This window comes from Protopterus annectens, chromosome 8.part1, assembly GCF_019279795.1.
Source record: "Protopterus annectens isolate FY-2018-M chromosome 8.part1, PAN1.0, whole genome shotgun sequence".
Classification (NCBI taxonomy): Eukaryota; Metazoa; Chordata; order Ceratodontiformes; family Protopteridae; genus Protopterus; species Protopterus annectens.
Genome location: NC_056742.1, coordinates 492,092,222 through 492,116,828, shown reverse-complemented (window position 1 = coordinate 492,116,828; position 24,607 = coordinate 492,092,222). Strand labels below are relative to the sequence as shown.

The 24,607-nt window shown below is 41.4% G+C and overlaps 1 protein-coding gene across 1 annotated transcript in view; it reads left to right on the top strand.

The window, feature by feature from the left end:
- Positions 1 to 24,607, top strand: part of HAS3 (hyaluronan synthase 3) — a 252,371-nt gene that overhangs the window by 93,300 nt on the left and 134,464 nt on the right. The gene's annotated exons all lie outside the window — the stretch shown is intronic.

Here is a 24,607-nt window from a genome sequence, read left to right as displayed (position 1 = left end):
TCTGACAGCAAGATAGTCACAATACCAGGAACACCTGTCCCTGGACATTCCTGTCACTATTATAATGAGGGAAGTGACTTTCTGTACCAGCATTTTGGCACATAAATAAAATCTAGCTTCTCGATCACGATCCGTAACACTTTCGCCCAGGGCACGTTTCCATTCACCCCACTCTTGCCACTCTACTGCTTCTTGGAAGAGAGGACCCCCCTTATGCTTCTCTGTGGCTTCTGCACCAGTTCTGTAAACCATTCAGCAGATTTCTGCATAGTAGTGCTACATACTCTGACTGGAGGCCGACTAAAGCTTAAGTTACTTATGCGCTCTTGTGGGAATATCAGGTGTCCAGCCACAATCATGACGGTAGCAGTGGGAGACTAGGGTTTATTTCCATTTGTTGACTGAGACAGCACACTGACCATGCTGGATTGTTTTCAAATTCAGCCAAAAAATACAATTAAAACAATTGAAAAGAAAGAAAAAATAATAGTACAATGCAAAGAAAAAAGAAAAAAAAACAGATGCCTATAAATAAGACATACATTCACAGGATTTCAAGTGTGCATAGTAAAAGAATGACACTGAAGATATCATTTCAAACTACATACACTGAAATAAATGTTGGGGGAAGGATGAAGTGCATATGGTATATCCTGCATGGACAAAACTGGCATGCATGTAACAGGACATATGGTATATCCTTCATGGACAACAGTGGCATGAATGCAACTGGACATATGGTATATCCTGCATGGACAACACTGGCATGCATGTAATGGGATATATGGTATATCCTGCATGGACAACAGTGCCATGAATGCAACTGGACGTATGGTATATCTTGCATGGACAACACTGGCATGCATGTAATGGGACATATGGTATATCCTGCATGGACAACACTGGCATGCATGCAACGGGACATATGGCATATCTTGCATGGATAACACTGGCATGCATGTAACAGGACATATGGTATATCTTGCATGGACAACACTTTCATGCATGTAATGGGAGCATGGCTTTGGCATAGGCACTCATGGTCACTCTAATGTCTATTGTTGTGTATTCTCGGGGCAAGGTACTGCTACAGCGGCACCTCTAGGAGCTGGGAACAACAACAGGGTAATCTTTGCACCTGTACCAAGTTTAATGAAGACAGTGAGACACAGATATCTGACTCAGGCACATGACATAATAGCACTGTCTATTCCCATCCTGGGTGAGCATTCATGCATAGTACTGACTGAAGGTGTGGCCTCACCTACAGATGAACGTGTGGCTGTGCAGTCTGAGTGTTCACCATTCTGACCACAGCACTGGGGAGGGGTTCCCCCAGCTCTAAAGACAGCAATACTCCCCACTGTAGATGTGGCCATAAGATACACATAGGTTTATAGGTAGGTACAAGGCTATCAGCCCTGGGGCCTAGCCAAAAAGGTACCCTGGCTTTTGCCACCCAAGAAAATTATTTTCCTGTGCTACTGTCGAGCAGAGCCACAGAGGTGATCCCCGGGGTGAATTTCCTATTTCCCATTCAATCATCAAGATTTTTCTTGACGAGTGCTAATGAGGAGCTTTGTTTGATATAGATAGGTAGTTTATTCCAGAGTATAGGAAGTCTCTGGGACAGGAATTTATCCCTCCAGCATGTTCTGCTTATTGTGGAGATAAGGTTTAGGTCCCTAGAGCATGTAGCTCAGAGGTATTGGGATTTCTTTAAGTGGAGCATGTCCAACAGCTCTGGGTTTGACATGGCTTTGTATGTTGGGCAGAGATCGCCTCTGAGTAGGCGATAAGTGACAGAGTAAAGCTGGAGTTTTTTGAGAAGGTCTGCATAGGGCATCTGTTTGAGGCCAGTAATCCCCTTTTGTGAGGTATTTTTTTGGCCTTTCCAGTTGTTGTAGATGTCTTGTGAAGTACATTAAGTAGACTACCACCTATGTTGTAGCTCATGGGTACAGAGTTTTTACCAAAGCTAATGACAATGCACTTTTTGGAATTGAGCTTGAGGGCATGGCTTTGATACCAGGAATCTGTCTCAGTGAGGCCCTTTTGTAGGATGTCCACATCATTAGGAGTTTTGATTATGTCTCCTAGTTTGCAGTCATCTGTGAACTTAGTTAGCCAAAGACCTTCTGTGTTAGCCTGTACTTCAGAAAAGTAGATACCAAACAGGAGAAGACCCAGGACTGAACCCTGTGGTACTCCACTTGTCACTGGTCTAAAGTCAGATTTGGAGTCTGCTACTTTCACAGTGTGAGCTTATCTATAATTCCAGAGTGCAGGATGGTGTCAAAAGCCTTGGCAAGATCTAGATAGGCTGTGTGAACCACCTTACCCTCGTCTACAGCTTTGGTGACTGCCAAAGCCAGCATAACAGTCATATGTCATGGTCATGTAGTGGCAATCCATGTGACTGCAGGAGTGAAGTATCTGTGACACTGAGGATTCATGGTCATGTAGTGGCAACCCACTTGACTGCAGGAGTGAAGTATCTGTGACACTGAGGATTCATGGTCATGTAGTGGCAACCCACTTGACTGCAGGAGTGAAGTATCTGTGACACTGAGGATTCATGGTCATGTAGTAGCAACCCACCTGACTACAGCAGTGAAGTATCTGTGACATTAAGGATTCATGGTCATATAGTGGCAACCCACATGACTGCAGGAGTGAAGTATCTGAGACCGTGAGGATTCAGGATCATCCAGTCACAACCCATGTGACTGCAGTAATGAAGTATCTGAGACACTGAGGATTCTTCACCTCAAAACTCCCATGATATTTCCTCCCACCAGACAATTATGTGTTGACAGACATATCATTGTGTATCCAGCCACCAAATTACTATTAGGACCCACTCCATGCTCCCTCCTATGTGGGGAATGTGGGAATATCAAATGTACAGTGTGGCATAACAAAGCACTGACCAGCACAGCCTGATGGTATAACTACACGTGTTATGTTTGATCTTTGTGATGATTCACTGACACTGTGTTCAGGACCCATAAGTCTGGAATACATGTCACCCTTTTAGCTGGGCTACCTTCTTCTGCACCAATCACTGGTTGTCTCAGCATACTTTCAAAAAAGATGGTGATGGTGGTGCACTTCGCTGCTGTCCTATGATTTTACCAGTATCCTGGGCCTTTACCAGCACATTATGAAGCAAGTAACATGCTAGGAGTATTTTCCATGGTGTGGCAGGATCATTCTACAGTGCCTTCCAGGCATGTCAGGGTAGTGGAAATATGCTTTGAGCAGGCCAGACATCTGCTCTAAAATACTGTGGGGTTGTGCATGTGAAGCATTAGAATGGTATTCAGCCACATTCTGTGGGTTTGGTAAAGGTGTCATAAACCAGGGCTGCAAAGGTTGTTCAGCTTCTCCCTCAACACAACATGTACTTGTACATGTGTAGAAGAATTATGTTAGGGATGTTGAGTATTCTGGAGGCAGGGGCCTGATAAATATCCATTGCATCCTCATTTAGTCTGTAAAAGGTCTTTGTAACTAGAACAGAAACAGCACAGCACAGTATGGGAAGGTGCCACATTCCTGTCAATACTGTGCACAGCACAGTACGGGAAGGCGCCACATTCCTGTCAATACTGTGTACAGCACAGTACGGGAAGGCGCCACATTCCTATCAATACTGTGCGTAGCACAGTACGGGAAGATGCCACATTCCTATCAATACTGTGCAAAGCACAGTACAGGAAGGCGCCACATTCCTATCAATACTGTGAGCAGCACAGTACAGGAGGGCTCCACATTCCTATCAATACTGTGCGCAGGCTGCCTGTCAATCAAGGCCAGTACAATGTCCTAATCGATGCTAAAGTGATCTGTGTAATCATGTTTTTTACTCACTGATAATATTTCCGTTGGTGCTCAGTGCCACTTCACCACACATACCGTCAGGAACCAGAAGCACTGAGAACTACAGCATGCTGCTGCATGACCCCTGACATTACACCAAGCATTCTCATTGGCTGAAACTCCAAGGTTTTCTGCCATTTTACAGTCAGTTGCACACTATTACACAATTTCCTTCAAATCTGACTATGAATCATGACTGTGTTTGCCTAACATACATTTACATATTATTAGAAATGCATTTCCCAACCCAGCTTTATTTCCTTGTATTTTCTGGTCATTTCCATACATTTCCTGCTGTGCAACTGAGTTCACTGCAGTGAAATGCAACATATTCAATACAAGCTTGTTCCATCTCTGCACTTGGCAAAGTCTGCACAAATTTATGCTAAGTAGTATGCAACTTGTCTATGAATTTCCTTGGGATTCTGGGCTGAAGTTAATCACTCAGTGACCCTCTCCAGAAAATCACAGTCCAAGTGCCCATGTGACCATCTCCAGAAAATGAGAAATATTAGTGCCAGAATGCCAATTTCTATTGATCTAACAGCTGTTGAGCTACTTGCATATACAAATATTAAGGATATGTCCCACATAATAGCTGGTGATGTTTTTGGATATACACCTGCTAAGTATCTGTTCCATGTAATGGCTGGTGATGTTTTTGCATACACCGCTGCTAAGGGTATGCCCCTTGTAATGGCTGTGATGTTTTTGGATATGCACCTGCTAAGGATATGCCCCATGTAACAGCTGGTGATGTTTTTGCATATACAGCTGCTAAGGATATGCCCCATGTAATGGCTGGTAATGTTTTTGCATATGGAGCTGCTAAGGGTATACTCCATGTAATTGCTGGTGATTTTGTTTGCATATGGACCTGCTAAGGATATGCCCCATGTAATGGCTAGTGATGTTTTTGCATATGCAGCTGCTAAGGATATGCCCCATGTAACGGCTAGTGATGTTTTTGCATATACAGCTGCCAAGGATATGCCCTATGTAACAGCTAGTGATGTTTTTACATATATAGCTGCTAAGGATATGCCCCATGTAATGGCTGGTGATGTTTTTGCATATACAGCTGATAAGGATATGCCCCGTGTAATGGCTGGTGATGTTTCTGCATGTACAACTGCTAAAGATATGCCCCTATGACATTTTTGCAAATAAACCTGCTAAGGATATGCTCCATGTAATGGCTTGTGATGTTTTTAATGGCTAGTGATGTTTTTGCATATGCACCTGCTAAGGATATGCCCCATATAATGGCTGGTGATGTTTTTACACACATAACACACATTTTTTTTTCTTTGGCGTCATGTTGTAGGTTAAAGCCCAGGTGTGTGAATCTTTATTGATCATAGCTGATCTCGTGAGACACTGACTCTAAAATCACTGCACCTCATGCCTAAAAGTAGAGTATAATTAAAGGGAGTGCAGGGATCCTCTCCATCTGTAGGGGTGGGTTATGAACCCCTGTACAGAAAAACAAATTAGATATAGGCATATCTATATCTGTATTTCTATCTATATATAGATAGACATATATGTATTACTTTCAGACAACCTGCCTAGAAGTTCTGATCTTTGGAAAGGTTCGATTTTGACGAACCAACTTGTATGTTATTTCATTTTCGTTTCAAGCAAGTCTTCTGCTTGTCTGCCCTGTGCTTGATGTCATACACCATAAAATGTCTTTAGCTATGCAGCAACCCCACAACACATTTTAACTTTTTACTGTGCTTAAGACTGATGTAAAATAAAAAGGTCCACTATCCAAATGAGACAACTGTTTCTCTACTAACTCCTGCAAGCCAATATGTTTACTGTTATAAGTTATAAGGAGCACATTAATGAATTTTTAAATAAACTTAGCATCATTACTGTAGCATAATGCTGATTCAGAGCCAGGAATTAATTTGTTGTTCCATTAGCCTGATAATTGGATCACTCTACAGAGGATAATTTTTAATCATAGCTTAGGCTAAAGGTTAACAAATTACAGATTGTTCAGAATCACGCTGTACCTTCTGATTTTTTGTGGTACTTTATTAAGAAATAAAAGCATGAAACTCAGAGCCGTCAAAGAGAGAAAAAAATGAGTCTGAGCTAGAATTTTAATTTATACCTCAGAAGATAACTGAAAACCTGCTCTAGTGCTAAAGGAACAATACCAGATAAACACAATCTTTACTTATATTCAGCTAACTTGGGGGGATCTCTGCAATAATAGCCAGTGAGAAAGACAATTAATCTTCCATTTTACATATAGAAGGATACGATACTTTTTGGCACTGGTGAAAGCATATCCCCACATCAGGTTGCTAGGTTGAAAAAGTACAATCATGTTTTAAACTAGTCCCCTTGTTGTTCTTATTATGAGTGCACCATTAGCATTAAACTGAGGTGATGATAATTAACATCCTTAACAAAAAATGTTTAATACAAAAGTCGAGGGGCAGTAGCCAAGATACTTAAGTTTCCAAAAAAAGGAAACACAGAAGTAGGTCAGTTCTTTTCTGCAGTGACATCAGCAGTTTACATGTCTTGGGGTAGCACAACGATGCTCCCTTCAGATGCCACTAGTATGACGCAACATGTCCTATTCATGAGGGATGGAAATCGATTACATGTTTGGTACAGTGGCCAGAAGGTGGAGTTTATGTTCAATCTGTGGATTAAGAATACTTCTACCTACAGCAACTCTAGATTTAACTAATTGTACCAGTACTTCTACCTACAACAATGTAGGTTTAGATAATAGTACCAGTACTTCTAATGGTAGCAGTACTTCTAGCTGCATCAACTCTAGGTTTAGATAATGGTACCAGTACTTCTACCTATAACAACTCTAGGTTTAGATAATGGTACCAGTACTTCTACCTATAACAACTCTAGATTTAACTAATTGTACCAGTACTTCTACCTACAACAATGTAGGTTTAGATAATAGTATTACTTACTAATGTAGCAGTACTTCTAGCTGCATCAACTCTAGGTTTAGATAATGGTACCAGTACTTCTACCTATAACAACTCTAGGTTTAGATAATGGTACCAGTACTTCTACCTACAGCAACTCTAGGTTTAGGTAATGGTACCAGTACTTCTACCTACAGCAACTCTAGGTTTAGATAATGGTACCAGTACTTCTACCTACAGCAATGTAGGTTTAGATAATAGTACCAGTACTTCTACCTATAACAACTCTAGGTTTAGATTATGGTACCAGTACTTCTACCTATAACAACCTCTAGGTTTAGATTATGGTACCAGTACTTCTACCTATAACAACCTCTAGGTTTAGATTATGGTACCAGTACTTCTACCTATAACAACTCTAGGTTTAGATAATGGTACCAGTACTTCTAGCTACAACAACTCTAGGTTTAGATAATGGTACCAGTACCTCTACCTATAACAACTCGAGGTTTATGTAATGGTACCAGATGCATATGTTTGACAATTGAATTCCTACCTTCCAGTACCAGGTGTGTCATAGAAAGAAAAAGGAAAAATCAGACCCCAGCATACATGAATTCTTATGCATTATGCAGAGCAAGACCAGAATTAAAAATGACTGCCCATTTGATAGAGGCAGCTGCCTGTATCTACTACCCAGGGAGCAACAGTTTTAGATTTAATTTACGATCAGATGTTTATCCCTAAACCACCTTGACAAATCCTTAGACTTTGTAGGTGATTTTTCATACCAGCTGTGAAAGAGCTTAAGATAACTATGATTGTGTCATAAAGCGGTTTACTTACAGAAGTGTTGGTCCCAAGATTTCGTAGTACAGAACAAGTCACTGAGGACCTGAAAGTAAAATCACTTGTTCTGACCTTGATCTGTTTCTGTATAACGTCAATGAACATGCAGCATATAGAGGACCAGATGCAAAACCAGCTTTACACAAGGCTTCTGTAGCAGGATATCTTGCACAAGCTCAACCATTTTGGTGTAATGAATGAAAATAAATCTTACTTAGGAAAAATTGTCATTGTTTCTATAAACAGTGCTAATCATGAATCAAAGGATGCTCGTGGCCCCCCTATCTTGCCTGAAGCCGTGCTGCTGATGGTCAGAAAGGATGCCATGTCAGCTATAACTCCTGGGCTTCATTAACACAAATACCCTTGACCAGAAAGTGTGTACTCCAACAAGAGGCTGAAACATACTAGACCTAGAACTGACCAATATGACACAGCATTGCAGCGGTTCTCTCCTCCCCCATGCCACATTCTCACTGGTGAGGTCTAACCATAAAGGTTTCTCCTTCGAAATCAAAATTTACTTGGAAATCCTAGCTAAAGCTGTAACAGTTATGAACTATGCTGAAGTAAACTACATCTTATTAAGTGGCATTTTGTCAAAATTCAATACCCTCCAAACCCTGAGTTTACAGCAACCTATGCAGAACTATGCCAAACTGCTAGTAAATGGTACCACCTTCACTGAGCAGAGTGACATAGCGAATCTACTGGCTGACAAATTCATCTCTAAATTCACCCCTCACCCACCCAACCCCCCTGTGAAATCTCTTCTAACATAACCTCTCATCTATCAACAGGGAACAGGTTATGGCAGTACTTGTTAAGGCAAAAGATTCTGCCTCTTTTGGCCCGAACAGCATCGTGGGTTGCCTCCTGAATAGTCTAAAACATGATCTATTAGGAACACTTGAGGTGCTTTTCAACTAGCCTCAAAACAGGCTGCATACTATGTGAATTGAGGACTGCAGTGGTTATCACTCTTTACAAAGGTGGACCATCATCTGAGCCCAGAAACTACAGACCCATTAGTCTGGCTAGTCCAGTATGCCATGCCATGGAACAAATTATCATGGAAATTATCAGCAAAGACATTGGCAACCTACAGAGACTGGACCCAACCAGTTTAGCTTTGCCAAGAGAAGGTCTTGTCTGCCTAACGTGGGAGACGTCTTGAGAGGGTCCCCAAGGCAATGGATGAGGAAAAAGCAGTGCAGACCACTTCCTGTGACCTGACAAAGGCATTCTGTATAATATCCCACTCAAGTATTGTTGACAAATGCACTGAACTAGGCATAAATCCCTACATAACTTACTGGTTTGATAACTGCCTCACAGATATGACCCAAGATTGGTGACACCATCTCCACCAAGAGACCGGTCACCAGTGGAGTACCTCAGAGATGCAAGCTGGCACCACTCCTGCTTGGTATCTACTTCTCAAAAGTCAAAGCTAATGTAACAACTGAAAATTGAGAGCCATCTTAGATTTCCCCCATGACACTAATATCGTGCAAGAGGATCTAACACAGACAAATGACAGGTGCCAAAGCCACAGATTAAACTTCAGTGCCAAAAAGTGCATTATAGTGCTTTGTGGTAAAATGTCTATACAAGTTAATTGCTCCATTGGCAAAACACTCCTAACAGTTGACCCATTAGTTAGGGATCTGGGAACATATGTAGACAATAACCTGGCTTTGACCAACATGTAGCCAAGATTGTAAGAAAATCATTCTATGGCTCCCAACTTATAAGTAAGAGTGTGGCATCCAGGTCCAGGGAAGTTCTAGCATCTCTTTACTTAACCCTTATCATGCCCACCATTGAGTATAATGCCCCCTTTGATATGCACCTGATCAGGCATATGCAACAAAAAGGTTCCTCACCAAGACAATCCAGGGCACTAACTCACTGACCTACTCAGTTAAGGCTCTGTCTCTGTACTCATTCTCCTACAAGTTACTGAGGGGCGATCTGTGCCCTATAAGGCATCCTCGGATCCAGCTCTGATGCATCTCTTGCACATCTTCAAAATGAACAGCACTCGAAAAACTAGATCCAAGGACCTAAACTTTGCTTGCAACATACATAGAATTTGCTGGCAAGAACAATATGCTTATCAAAGGATCCCTGTGCTATGGACTGGGCTCCCCATACATGTAAAGCAGCCTTCATCCCTGCCCCTGTTCAGTTGTAACCTTGACTACTGGATGGGAAATCACAAATCCCCCCTGGTGTGGCCACCATGATTCTGATGGAGAGAGGTCGACAGTAAATATTCCCTAACTAATATACCCCCACACACACACACACACACACACACACACACACACACACACACACACACACAAAAAAAACCTTTAGCATCCTCCTAACTAACATATCCCTCCAGGTAGATACCTAGAACACATGTCGACACAACTGGGATGGGCTGCATGGTTGGGCTTATAAATGCTCTGGTGGTCATTAGCCTACACATATCTATGCAGTTATGAACATCTGTGATGTGTTAAAGGAGCGGAAGTGCAGAGATACAGCTGAGATGAGAAGAGAAAGTTAAGCTGAAGACCTTGGCTACCAATAAAGGAACACTTGGTAGACTTTCTTCTGTAGAGCAGGATTTTTAGCAGAAGTAGGTGAGATGTATTATACAAGACAATGGTTTCATTTTAAAAGGAGTGCAAACTTTAATGAGCCAGGGGGATGATCCATCAAACTTCCTTTTTCTAGAAACTTCTCAAGCAACTGAGGTGGTCCATTCTGGTCATATGCTCCCTGTTTTTCTCTGCATTGTCCTCCAACATCTGTAACTTCCTAGGGGGTCAATTGACCCTCATCAAGTTAATCTGCCTCATTAAGCAGCCTCACTTTGGTCAGCTCAGAAGGGCTCAAAGTCTAGACATAGAATTTGCCACAATTGCACCTTCAGAGGTGCTTTTGCTACAAAAATAGGTCGGTGGTTGGAATAATGGCTAAGGAGTTTACTTCAAAGATAAGAGATACAGGGTTTGATACTCACCAAGGGAAAATGGCTAGGCTTAAAATGGACAAAACAGACAGCCTATTACTTAGTTATGAACCTACGGACCTAATGTGGCAAGTTCATAGTAACAAAGAAGCCATATATGAATGCCTCTCCTTTTGGCTATACTCAAGCCTATACGTGAACCATCAAGAACAGACAACAGAGCAGTACAGAATATTCTTGACTGACTATTAAGACCCCAGCCAGCTACATTGTATCTCACAGACCAACCAATCATCTCAATGATGTCCTTCCTACCTTTACAGACATTTCAAAAAACTGCATACCATCACCAGGACCGTAAATGTCAGAAAATGAACCCCCACCCCCACCCATCCACCCCGTGACAAACTGAGGCTGAATTGAAGTTGACAGACAGGTTTGAGATGCACAGTTTCATAGGTTCATAGGTGTGTACTAAGCTAATGGCCCTGGGCCTTTACAAGCCTGGCCATAGAATTACCCTGGCATAGTGCCACCGGACCTTAGTTCACAGTGCCTCTGAGTACAGCCACTGGAGTTATCCCCGGGGTGAATTTTCTGTTTTCCATCCACTCATCAAGATTTTTCTTGAAGAGGGTCAGCGAGGTGCTCTGCTTGACATGTATGGGAAGTCTATTCCATAGCATGGGCAGTCTCTGGGTTATGAACCTGTCCCTCCAGCATGTTCTGTTAATTGTGGTAATGAGGTTGAGGTCTCTGAAGCATGTGGTGTGGAAGGATTGGGATTTCTTTAGATGTAGCATTTCTAACCGAGCTGGGTCACACATGGCTTTGTAAGTCAAGCAGAGATCGCTTCTAAGTAGGTGATACGAGAGAGAATAGCTGGAGTTTTTTTAGACTGCCCATATAGGATGCGTTTAAGGCTAGGATCCTCTTTGTGAGGTACTTTTGTGGCCTGTCCAGTTGTTGCAGGTTTCCAGTGAGGTACATGCCAAATGGGGCATTGTACTCGATGACTGGCCCAATGAGGGAAGAGTAGAAAGAGACAATGACCTCTTTCTTCCTGTATGCAAAATCCTTAGTAATGAGATGTGCCACATAGAAGGACTTTCTGATCACAGTGGCAATGTGGTGATCAAAAGAGAGGTTGCTGTCAGCCTGTGTTCCCAGATCTCTTATAACACCTTCTGTGTTCAGTGGACTACCATCAATGTGGTAATTCATGGGAACTGGGTTTTTCCCAAAGGGGCTGATGACATATTTTTTGACATTGAGCTTAAGGCCATGGTTCTGACACCAGTTGTTGGTCTCAGAGAGGCCATTCTGTAGGATATCAACATCACTTGGGGAGTTAATAATAGCTCCCAACTTGCAATCGCCTGTGAACTTTGTCAGAGTCCCTTTGTGTTGGCCTGGACTTCAGAGAAGTAGATACCAAACAGGAGAGGACCCAGGGCCGAACCCTGTGGGACTCCACTCATAACTAGTCATCAGTCTGACTTGGAGTCAGCCACTTTCACACTGTGGGTTCTATCTGTGAGCCAGTTTGCAACCCACCTGGTGATATAGGGGTTGATGCCTAGCTTAGTGAGTTTTTCTATGATTCCTGACTGGGGAATGGTATCAAGGGCCTTGGCCAGATCAAGGTAGGCTGTATGAACCACCTTGCCTTCATCCACAGCGCTGGTGACTGGCTCAAAGAAGTCGACCAAGTTGAACAGGCATGATCTACCCTTCACAAAACCAAACTGTGTGGGATCCAGAGTTTGGAGATTCCCTATATCCTTGTTTATTAGGTCCATGATGATGCATTCCATAGCTTTACATATCACTTGCCAGGCTAATGGGGTGATAGTTCCCAAGGTCTGTAGTTGCCCCTCCTTTGTGGGAGAGGGATGACTGTAGTAGTGCACCATTAGGTGGGGACAAAGCCAGAGGTGAGGCTGTGACTGAACAGGGCACACAGGTGAGGCTGTGACTGAACAGGGCACACAGGTGAGGTGGCAGTTCACTCTGTGGTTCATGTATTCCTGATCACCTAAGCTCCTATGAATATGTACAGCATCTTGAAATCCAATACCCAAACTCTCAAACAGACACCAACCCGGCATTTAATAAGTTTATCCACCACATAACCACCACCTCTCCTAATTCCTCATCCCCCAATTACCATCACCCGACTAAATACTACTACATTAACTTAAAAACCAAAAGCTATGAAAAAATCATAAACAAATTTTTAAGACTCATAAGCAACTTAAAAATTAATCTTATGAAGGATGGAGACATTCACCCCAACCCTGGCCCATCCACAACAGTAGACCCAAGCACACCATCTAACAACCCAATGTGTACTACCCAGATTGATAGACTTCCAAATGCATTTCTGGTCAGTCATCTCAACATCAAAAGCCTAAACAACAAGATCCATAGCCTACATGGACTCTTAGCTGTTCAGTCTCCTGATATCCTTTGCCTCACAGAAACGTGGCTAAAACCAATAACCAAAGATAATGAAATAACCCCCCACAGTACAACATCCTTAGACTGGACCGGATCTCCAGGAAAGGTGGCAGGGCAGGTGTACTATACAAGTCTACCCTAACAATAACAACTGATACCCAACAGCCACCCTAGTTTGGCAATGCAGAAATTCTCATCACCAAACTAATAATAAACAAAAATAAATGCAGATACATTGTTTGCATTTATATTCCACATGGCAAGAATGATAATATTCTAGAAAATATCTTACATTGGCTAGCTTCTAACTATCCGTAGGAAACCATTGTCTTGGGGGACTTTAACATTGATTGGAACACCTGTTCCTCTGAAACTCCCTCCACCCATTTAAACCTAAGCGGGTTTACTCAGATCATTACCACCCCCACCAGATTTGGCAAAAACAGAGTCAAAGATAGTATCCTTGATTGGATACTTAACAGCCACCCCCAAAAGTACAAGTCAGGTACATTACCCGATTATCTAAGTGATCACTGGCTTACCTATATTATTAGGCTCAAAGCCGACATCCCCAACCAGCCCACCCACAAAACTATAAGAAGTGTCAGGAACTTTAACCTTGACAACTTCCAAAAAGAACTCAAAGCATGTAATTGGAATGTCTTGAAATGGCTACCATTACAAGAAGCAGTTGAGTACTTCAATACCAAATTTTTAGCTATCCTTAACCACCATGCTCCTACCTGTACCATCCATGTAAAAGCCACGATTGCACAGTGGCTATCTAAAAAAACAAAAAACAAAATTAAACTAAGAAACAACACCTGGGCCAGGTGGCATGTTACCAAAGCCCCTATGGACCAAGTAAGGTACTGGCAGCTAAAGAACCAGACCAAACAATCTGTCATTCTAAACAAAAAAAATCACTACACCCTCCTGCAACAAAAATATCAGCTAAAACCTCAAAAGTGCTGGGCTGGCATTAACAATCTTCTCCACCCAGGCCATTTTGCCACTACTACTCCATCAGCTGCCCTTGATAAATCCCCTGTTGAAATTGCAAACAGCTTCAACTCCTTCTTTATTGAAACTATCCAGTCTCTAGCTACCCATCTCACTCCATCGGACACAAACACCAGCTCTGGCACATCTATCCCTGATCCACCCAGTACCCAACCCACCTTTACCTTTCAAACTGTACCTACCAACCTGATCCAGACCTTATTCAAAAAGCTAAAACCTACTACACTAGCTGCCGACCACCTCCTAGCTGAATATCTTCAAAAAGCAGCTGATGCCATAGCACTTCCCATTTCTATTCTGATCAACAGATTCATCTCAGAAGGATCCATCCCAGCAATATGGAAAATGTCACGTTATACCTCTCCATAAAGGAGGAAGTTCCACATAATTATCTAACTTTAGACCTATAGCCATTCTTTCACCAGTAGCTAAAATCATGGAAAGGTGCATACACAAACAAATCATGCACTTTCTTATTCAAAATGGAAAGCTTGCCGACTCTCAGCACGGCTTTAGGCCATTCCACAGTACCACCACGGCTCTTCTATCTTTCTCTAATATCATCAATCTTCATCGTAACAACAACAAACTATCTTCAGCACTCTTCCTAGATCTCCTCAAAAGCTTTTGATATGGTCAACCATCAGCTACTGCTCAATACCCTACAAACCATTGGTTTAGACCAACATGCAATACAATGGTTTCACATCAACCTAAACAGTAGACAGCAGGCTGTCTTATGGCAGAGCAAGCTGTCATCCCAACTTCCTCTAACTCTAGGTGTCCCACAAGGGTCCATACTAGGTCCCCTTCTTTTCTCTATCTTTATCAATAATCTGCACACCACTATCACAGGAGCTACCTGCATCCAATATGCAGATGACTCAATGCTAATATGCTCCGCCTCCTCTCCTACACAACTTTTAACCCTCACCCAGACCACTTTCTGCACGGTAGAAACATGGCTAGCTAATCGCCGCCTGCGTCTAAATCCTAACGAAACCAAGCTATTACTTTTCTCCCCGAACAGTAGAATTCCTCCTCCTTCCTTCAACATCAGATTTAGCAATGACACCATTATCTCCCCTGACGACCGTACAAAGCTTCTAGGAGTAATAATAGACAACAAACTTAAATTTGATAAACATGTCAATCACACTATTAAGTTTGTCAACAAAAAACTTGGCTCCATGTGCAGAGCCAAACCTTTCCTCACCCCTCTAGCTAGGGTAGCTATTGCAAGATCACACCTCCTCTCTACCCTTATGTATGCCTCCCCTGTACTCACCAACCTATCCAAAACTGATCTCAACAAATTATCAGGATGTTACAATCATATAGCCAGATTCTCTACAGGTATGGCTTTTAGGACCCACCATTGCCAGAACCTCAAAGCACTGGGATGGTTAGAGTATCCTACTCTTCTACAGTTCAACCAGCTTATAGTAGCGCATGAAATACTCCATCAACCTGATAACACCCCTGCCCTCAAAAATATTCTCACTCCTCATAGTGCTCCCAGGCCATTATGCTCAGCTGATAAACTAATGATACTGACCCAAAAATCCAACAACTCTGCAGGTGATGCTATATTTGCCAACTCAACCGGTAAAATCTGGAATTTACTCCCTACTACCGTTACCAAGGAAACCTCACTACCCCTATTTAAAACAGAACTCAAAAATACCTCACATCTCGTTGGCTGTGCTCTTGTTCTAAACTTCACTAATACATGTCTTGCTACCCAACCTGTTGTTTAGCCAAGTATCTATGCCTCATAGCATTTGAATGTCTAAGCATTGTGAATTATGAGATCTGATTGTATTCTGTGTTCACATTTTCTGATACGTCTTTGCCAATCAGATGTAAGTCTGCACATTGTGTATATTTATATCTGCCTGTATTCTTTGTCTATATTTTTCTAAACATGTCTGCCTGAGTTTATCATGCGGTGATGTATGTACTGTCTCTTTTTTGGTATGTGAAAATTTTCTCCCCGGGCCTAAGCTGAAAATGGTCATATATCCAGTCAGACTATCCCGGCCAACAAATGTAAAATAAAATAAATAAATAAAATAAAAATGTAGAACACAGCCAGGGATATTGTCAGGTCCCACAGAAGCTGTATTCTTGGCCTTGGGCAGTGCTGTTTTAACCTGTCCAGCAGTAATACTGGGTGCCTAGCAGTCTACTGGTATTGTGATTGGTCCTTTGGGGGGGTAAAGTTGGCACTGAATCTGTCAGCCAGTATACTGGCAATATCTGTTGGCTCAGTATAGGAGGTACCATTGTGCAGTAGCTCAGAGCAAATCTGGGTATTGCCATGAAGATTCTTTACATAACTAGAAAAGGCCTTGTGGTTGTCTTTACTATCTGCTGCAATTCTGTTTTCATAGCTAGCTTTAGAGGATTTGATGAGGGATCTCAACCTTTTTGTTGAGGCTGATAAGGGAGTTTTTCCAGTCTTGGGACTTCACCTTATTCTGCATCAGTTTCCTCCTTCTGTTGTAGAGTTTGTTTATGGCAGGGGACCACCAGATTGGCTTCCTTTTTTTTGGAGGAGTGCATCTTTTGTTCTAATGGGTATGAAGAGATCCATGCATTTGTGTACATGTTCATACAGTGCATTGGTGTATGATTCGGCTGTCATGCAACTATTCTCCATTTGCATGGGTGCCGTGAAGTTAGCCACCTCTGTTTTTAGGAGCTCAAAGTTAGCTTTGGAGAAGTTTTTCATGGTGGTTACCTTTGTAGGGGTGGGGGGGTGAGGGTTGTGGATTTCCAAGGTGATTAGTTGGTGGTTGGATCTAACCAGGGAGGAGTTGACTATTGGTATAGAACTATGGTCGCCCATGTTAGTAATGACCAGGTTAAGGACGTTGCTACCTCTAGTGGGGGTAAGAATGAGCTGGTCCAGGGCACTGGAATTAATGAACTCCAGGAAACATTGGGCAAGTGTATTAGTACATGAGTAGTTTTCCCAGTTAATGGAGGGGTAGTTGAAGTTGCCTAGTAACAGAGTGTTAGGTTGACCATAATATTCTCCAGGGTGCTTAGGAATGTGGAGTGTGAGTCTTGGGACGTGGCTGGGGACCTATAGCAGGCTACGACCTGAATTGCTGTCTTACCCAGTGTTAACTGCACCTGAAGTATCTCTGATGGGTTATATTGGGCTACCAGTCTGGTGGTGTGCGCATCCTTTATGAATATGGAAACACCACTGCCTTTGGAGCTTCGGTCGAGGTTCTGGGGCCAAAAGATGTGGAATGAGTTATAGCCTGGTAGTGCAGGGGTGCTTTCTGCTCCTTTGAACCAGGTCTTTGTTACAGCACAAATGTCGATGTTCACCATTTTAAGGAGTGCTTCGAGCGAGTGCATTTTGAGATTTAGACTTCTAGCATTGAGCAGCATGACCCTCAGATTGCATTTGTTTGTAGCTGTTACAGTGGTAATTTGGTCTTTGGAACACCGCCTAAAAAAGGCACTATAGGGGTGGCAAGAGCCTTGGCCAGTATCTGGAAGCCCAGGGGTGACAGATGCAGGCCATCTCTGGCAAAGCATTGAGGTCTGTCAAACATGTCATCCCAGGCAGACAGATATTGGATCCTCTTAGAATGACACCAGAAACTTAGCCATTTGTTGAAATCAATAATTTTCTGCTTGTACTGTGCTATTCTGGGTGATGGTAGGATGCTGCTCAGGGCTAGGGTCATACCCACCTGGGCTACATAATCTGAGAGCTCCCCCATGTCTCTTTTCATGTAGTCCAGGGAGGCAAGTCTCAGATCATTCACACCCACATGTACAATGACAGAGTCATATTTGCACCTGTTGTTGATGGACCTGAGTGCGTGTATTATGTGATGGATCCTGGCACATGACAGGCAGCTGACTGTTACTTTCTCCTTATTCAACCTAGTGAGTGGGACATCAGTGTGCCTCACTATCGAGTCACCTATGACTAGTGTGTTGGACATACTATTTTGCCTTGGGGGCTTTGGTTGAGTGGCACACTGTTTAGGAGAATTATGTGTCTTATGATTAGTGTTGTGTTGTGGTGGTCGAGTGCATTTCTGCCTTGGAGGTTTCTGCTGCTTGCGTAGATTTTTATTGAAAGCCTCCGTGAAGGTGGGTGTGTGGTTTGTGTTTTTATGTGAAGGCAGTGCTGGTGTGTGTTCTAGAGGGCTATGTGTTCCGTGTGGTGTGGTGCAAGTGTTGACCTTCTCCTCTTGACCAACTATTCCAGTCTTGGCTGGAGAGTGCGTGGCTTCCAATTTGGATATATAAGTGCATCTCTCGCAAGTCTGAGTGTTGGGAGGTAAGAGGAGAGGGTTGTCGGTGTACACGAGGTAGTTGCTACATTGCCTCAGGATGCCCAAGTTCACCAGATTAATAGGAGAAAGCACAGGGAACTGACATTTAGACATGCCCGGAGGGGTGGGTACTGATAATAAGTACTAGATCTGTTTCCTTGTAGAACATTTAGTACTGGTAGCACTTTTGTGTGCTACAATAATTGCTTCAAGAAGTCTGGTAAAGTGCTAGACTAAAGCTAGTATAAGTGCAGGAGAGGAAAGAACTAGTAGATCTAAGGGACAAATTAAAGAGCAGACTTTGGCACCACTCATGAGCTTACAAACAGTCCTGGATACAGCAAGTCTGCATCTGGACTAGACTAGTTACAGGAAAGGTGGGAAACAAGCACAAACGTGGGCTTTTAAACCAGAAAGTTGAGAGAGAGAGCGAGAGAGAGATGGAAAAACTGCCCAAACGGCGAATAAACTACAATTTCTGGGCTAGAAACCACTCCTGTTGTGGTAGATAGGCTACCTAGTGCTTACCACTCCCACTGATAAGCTAGAAGGCTTCCCCCCAACACAGAAAGGCTTGGGGTGGGGGTTCAGAAGCTTACAAACAGTCCTGGATACAGCAAATCTGTATCTGGTCTAGACTAGTTACAGGAAAGGCAGGAAACAGGCTTAGATTTTTTTTTTTTTTTTAGTAAAGTGGAAAAGGAGAAAGCAGAAACTGAAGATAATTCAAGGTTAAGAACCTAAGTAGACTGGCCTTCTCAAATGTTCTCTCTGTATTAGATAGAATGAGCTAATGACACTAGACTGGGAGAAGTGTCCCAGATTAAATTTACAGTATGGGTGGGCAACTGCAAAGCCTCCCAGTATAAGAACAAGACACCAATAGGGAGAGTGGGTGGGAAACTATTACAGCTACTAGCTGTAGCCACCAAATGAAAGTTTTAAATAGATAAAGGAGCAAGGATACTCTAGAGAATACTTTTAACTGCAAACAAATCAGTTATATGGTACCTGATTAGAACACAGAAACCTCACAAAAAAGCACAAATGCACAGAAATGCATAGATAGAGCACTCACAAACAGAAAATACAACTTTCAGTATGTAAAAGCAGTTTACAGTTAAGTAATTCGGTAAAAATGCAATTAGAGTAATGAAACAGTATCTAGCAATGAAAAATACAGTTAAACAGTATAAAACAGTACATACATTCAGCGAAACAGTAAAAAAAGCTTTATAACTGCAAAATGTAGTAGATTAGCTGTATAGCACAATTATAAGAGTTAAAGAAGTGCAATTCAATGAAATAAGTGTAAAAAATAACTGATTCTGTTCCACTTTGGCGTGCTTCAGCAAAATAATGATCTTTTGACTTGATTTTACCTGTTGTTTTGGCTAATTATACTTAATAATTCTGTACATCTGAGACAAATTACAATAAAAATGGGTTCTGTGGTTTACAAAGATTGTCCAAGACCACATAGTTGAAATACAAAGTATTGAAAGAATTCAAAAGATTAAATAATGACTATACAGAAAAAGTCTTACCATGCCCTTTTTTAACAGAAGGCAAAGATTACTGCAGAACAGAAGTAGAAACAATTCTGGAAAAATGTGGAAATGCATTAATAATCTGCCGAGTAAACAAAGCATAACAAAAGAGGATCCTCTTACTCTGAACTCCCAGAACCAACTGCTGGCTGGAATCTCTAATGATGATACTTAAGTTGTTTTTCTAATGAAACAGAGATACTCGTTCTACTTCAGTTTCCACGTACTTTAGGGATGTGGGCTAATGTTCAAATGAAACTCAACACCTTTTTGTATTAAGGCCCTGGTCACAGAAACATACTTACATTAAGCAGAGCCAGTTATTACTAGGAATTAATCAGTCTTAAGTAACAAATCCAACCTGATTTCAGTGTTTACTTGTGTTTAATCTCTTATTATAAGGAATGTGATGTGCCCTGTGCACTGAAAACTACTTTTATCCTGTTGCTAATGTTACTGCATGTGCACAGACTTAAGCTATTCAACATAAACATTAAAACTTATTTTTGCCTTGAGCCTGGGTCATGGCGGAAAAGTGTCGTCTACCCAGTTAAATGAAAACAAACGAGCAAATAATTAAATAAGTAAAACCTCACACTTAATGACAGCCAATACATTTAAAGCATGTTTCTTCCAGTTAAAACAAACATTTTTCCCTCAATTTTCCAATGTTGTCTTTTTATATCTGCCAGTCATCATCCCCCTCCTGGCCGATCAGCTCATTCATTCTCTATCACCATGGGAAAGGTCACCCAGGAGGAATCATCATTAAAGTTGCCATTAGGGGTGGTTCATAATTTATTTTTTTTTTTTTTTTATGTTTGCATCCCTTTGCGTACTTGACTGAGATCAATGTAGGCCAATACACTAATGGTTTAATACTCCTATATTGTACAGACAATGTCAAGACAATCAAGAAAGATCTTCAGCAGGGACTCCACATGCTTATGTCCTAGCATGGTCAAAGCAGGCTGCCGAATAAAAAAGAACCAAGATTGTTTACTTTCGAAGAACCTTTAATGCTGCTGAACAAAATGTTAATATAGATACTGTTGGGGCAAAAAATCAAAATATGTGAGTGTGAAAACAAGGAAATACCTATGTACAATAACTTGGAACAGTCAAGGACATTAATCAGGAAGTAGGAGCTGTACACATTAAGGACCATTTGAATATCAGAAGCTAGTTATAGTATGCCATTTTCTGCTGTTACCCAGGCTGCATTATGGTTTGCTCATTATGAAGAATCTTAGTAAACAGTATGTCTTCAGTAACATAAAGATGGCCCCACCACTAAGCTACAGAATGACCTACAGCCACGTACATGTCACCTGTTAGGCACTGAGTAAGAAACCAGAAGCTCTAAAAGTATACTTCACCATCACTGCCAGCACTAAATAATTCATAAAATCTATCTATCCACAACCTCTTTTCCCATTTTTACACATGGGGTCAGGGTGTCACTTCAACAATGATAATCTATTAGAGCCAAAGTTCACACCGCCAGGTGGCTAGTCCTGCTGCAGCTGTTTTCCACACCACAGATTCACATGTACACTCACACTTATAGCTAATTTAGAGTGCCCAGTCCACCTACTGCATCTATGTTGGAATGTGGGGGGAAACTGGAGCACCCTGAGGTAACCCATATGAACACAGGGAGGGCATCCAAACTCTGCAGAGAAGGCTCACCCAGCCAAGAATCAAACCAGAGAACCTCTTGCTGTGAGGCAATAACTATCCACTGCGCCAAATGGTTTACAGTAATTCATGTGAGGACCTGCCTCGGTTACTTACTTGATACCAGCCACACAGGCAACTTAGGTCATCCAATCAGCATAACATAAACATTCCAAAAATCTTGTTATAAATAGGTGACAAAACCGCTCCCTACCTTCTTGTTGAAACATAAAACCATGTGCTAGATTCAGTAAAAGAAAGTGTCTCAACTCACATCTACTAAAAGATTCCCATTATAAATCTGGTGAGTGTTAAGTGTGATCCTCTAAATGACAGACAATTTAGTGCAATTAAATTAAAGGAAAATCCAGAATGGCTGCATCTTGGAGAATTCCCAGGGATCAGAGGGGTTAGAGAATGTAGAGAGGGAAAAAAAATATCTATTTATTTATTATTACTTTATTTGTATTTGTTGATCAGGAAAATGTGACTGGGTAGAACCCATTTGCATTGGTAACCAGAGTAGAAAAGTTCCAACTTGATACGCTTCAGAAATCCTGAGTAACATAGTCTGTGAATAGAAAGCTCTATACATTTTGCAGATGTGTAATTTGCATGCAGTGTGGACTGTCTAGTGACTTTCTCAGGGTCAGACAAAAACAAGTACAAGAAAACTAGATGAAATAAAATTAAAATGAATCAAACACAATGTTTAGAGCAAAGAAAAAGGACAGACAATTGCAAATGTCATATTAGGATACATAAATTACAGAGCATGGTGGCCCAATACAACTGAACCATTTTAATTATTTCTTAATATATCAACCAGGTAGGTAGCACTATCTAGGATTATGTGAATACCATGGGTAACCATTTATCTTAGGAGCTGTATTGCTGAATCTCAAGATGTGAAGTCTGAATTGCCAAACAAAGCAGATTTAACATAAGCCAAGTCCAAGACTGCTATTTCTTGGACTATTTCCTTTTCTCCAAGTTTAGGGGTAAGGGCCTTTCCCCTTTGTGAAAAAGAAGTTTAAAGTGACGAGCTCTCCTCTATTTTCTGTCTCTCTTTTGGTATTTCAGAACTCAACAATGCAAGTCTGGAGATTTCAATAGGGAGGCGAATGTATGATTTCTGAGTGGTTTGCGTTGAAACAATACTACTGATATACTGATAAAGTAATTCTGCCGTTAATAAAAATAGTATTGTTTAAGTTATGCTTTCCCGTGCTCACTACTTCAGCTTTATTTAGTGAAAACTAACCCGTAATAATTACATTAAGCACATGCCACAACTGCCTGATACATAAGGTCACCCACGATAGCACATCCTGTGACCATCCAGCATTGTAGGTACTTTTACCATTCTGTGTATTTCTAGTAAAAATATCATTCAAAAGCAAGACTACTTTGAATACAGCTGGACCTGTAACTGTGGAGTTACATGTTTTGTGTGACTTGCATTCAGCACAGTTTTTCCTTCACATAGATCCTTCATGCTTTAATTCACTCAAGTTTTGATAAAGTTCTTTTTGTGTATATCTTGTTGCTGTATTTATTTATTTGTACTTGTATCCTTGGCAGGCCTGAATATGGTCCATGTGGATCAATGTTCTGTCCCAGTTAACAATGTTTAAGCGGATGAATAAATAAACACATGCATACATTTACATCAGTGGTTCTATCCTCCTATGTATATCCTTGCATTATACCTGCCTGTGTATCAAGTCTACACCACTTATTTTTGAAGCAGTAATGTCATAATATCTTTTCATGGTCATTATATTGCTTTGTGTGTTGGAGTTTTGCATCCTGTGATGGCTTTTCTTGCACGTACGTCCACATAAGGAACCCAAAATGGAGTTATGCGAGCTTTTTAACTTATTCAAAACTATTTTTTAGACTTCTTCAACAACTGAATAAAAATATAAAGATCAGATAACTTTAAACATTGTTCTTGTAAGGGTCAGGAAGCCTTGCTGCTCTGATAGTGTGAGAATGTCTTCAGTACTCTATCCAAAGGGCGTTATGCTATGTTGCCATCACATTAAATGTCTTGCCACCAGCTCATTACTCGTGATAAACTTCAGGAAACCAGGGCAGGGAGTTGATAGTTGCTATTCTGCTAAACTTTCATATCTGAGAAGGTCTTGTTTAATGACAATAAACAATGTCACTAGGGTTACAGATAAGGAGTAGAGAGGTCTGTTCTGTATGTTTAGTTTTAAGAAATATGGTTCAGAAATCTTTAGAGAGAATGTTAGTTCACTTAAAAATTTGAGAGTACAGTAGATGTAAAATATTTGGCCTCACTGCAGAATTAGGGACCGCAAAGTTTTTTGCTTAAGTTTGCCATTTCAGGATTTTTTCTAGTAATGAAAAAGTATGCCATGTAGAAATGCTCATTATCTAGGATGAGAGTTAGATTACACCTGGAAAGGGAGGAGGCTATATTCTGGGAGTCTGTGCCCAGTTTCAAAAATCCTTAATATGTCTTAGCAGTGCTGTGAGGTACTAATCAGGTGCATTGTATAGTCCTGGGTTTGAATCCCTCTGTTTCCTTTTGCCCATATATGACTTTGAGTAAGCAACTTAAACAGAAATTGTGTCAAGTTTCCCACCTGGCTAAAAGCACTTGTGCTTAGTGGGTTTACTTAGTTAACAAATAAAATAAAGGTAAGAGTAGAAGCAGATAGCATGCCAAAAGGGCTATTTAATATGAGATTGTGCATCAGCAAGTAGATACAGCTTAATAGGCACTTGCATAACTGCAGTGTATATGGAGTATCTCACCCATGAAGGTGACACTTCTGTTGGTACATATATGGAGTATCTCACCCGTGAAGGTGACACTTCTGTTGGTACATATATGGAGTATCTCACCCATGAAGGTGACACGTCTGTCGGTACCTGTTGCCTAACATGAATGAAAAGGTAGCTTGGAATTTGGAG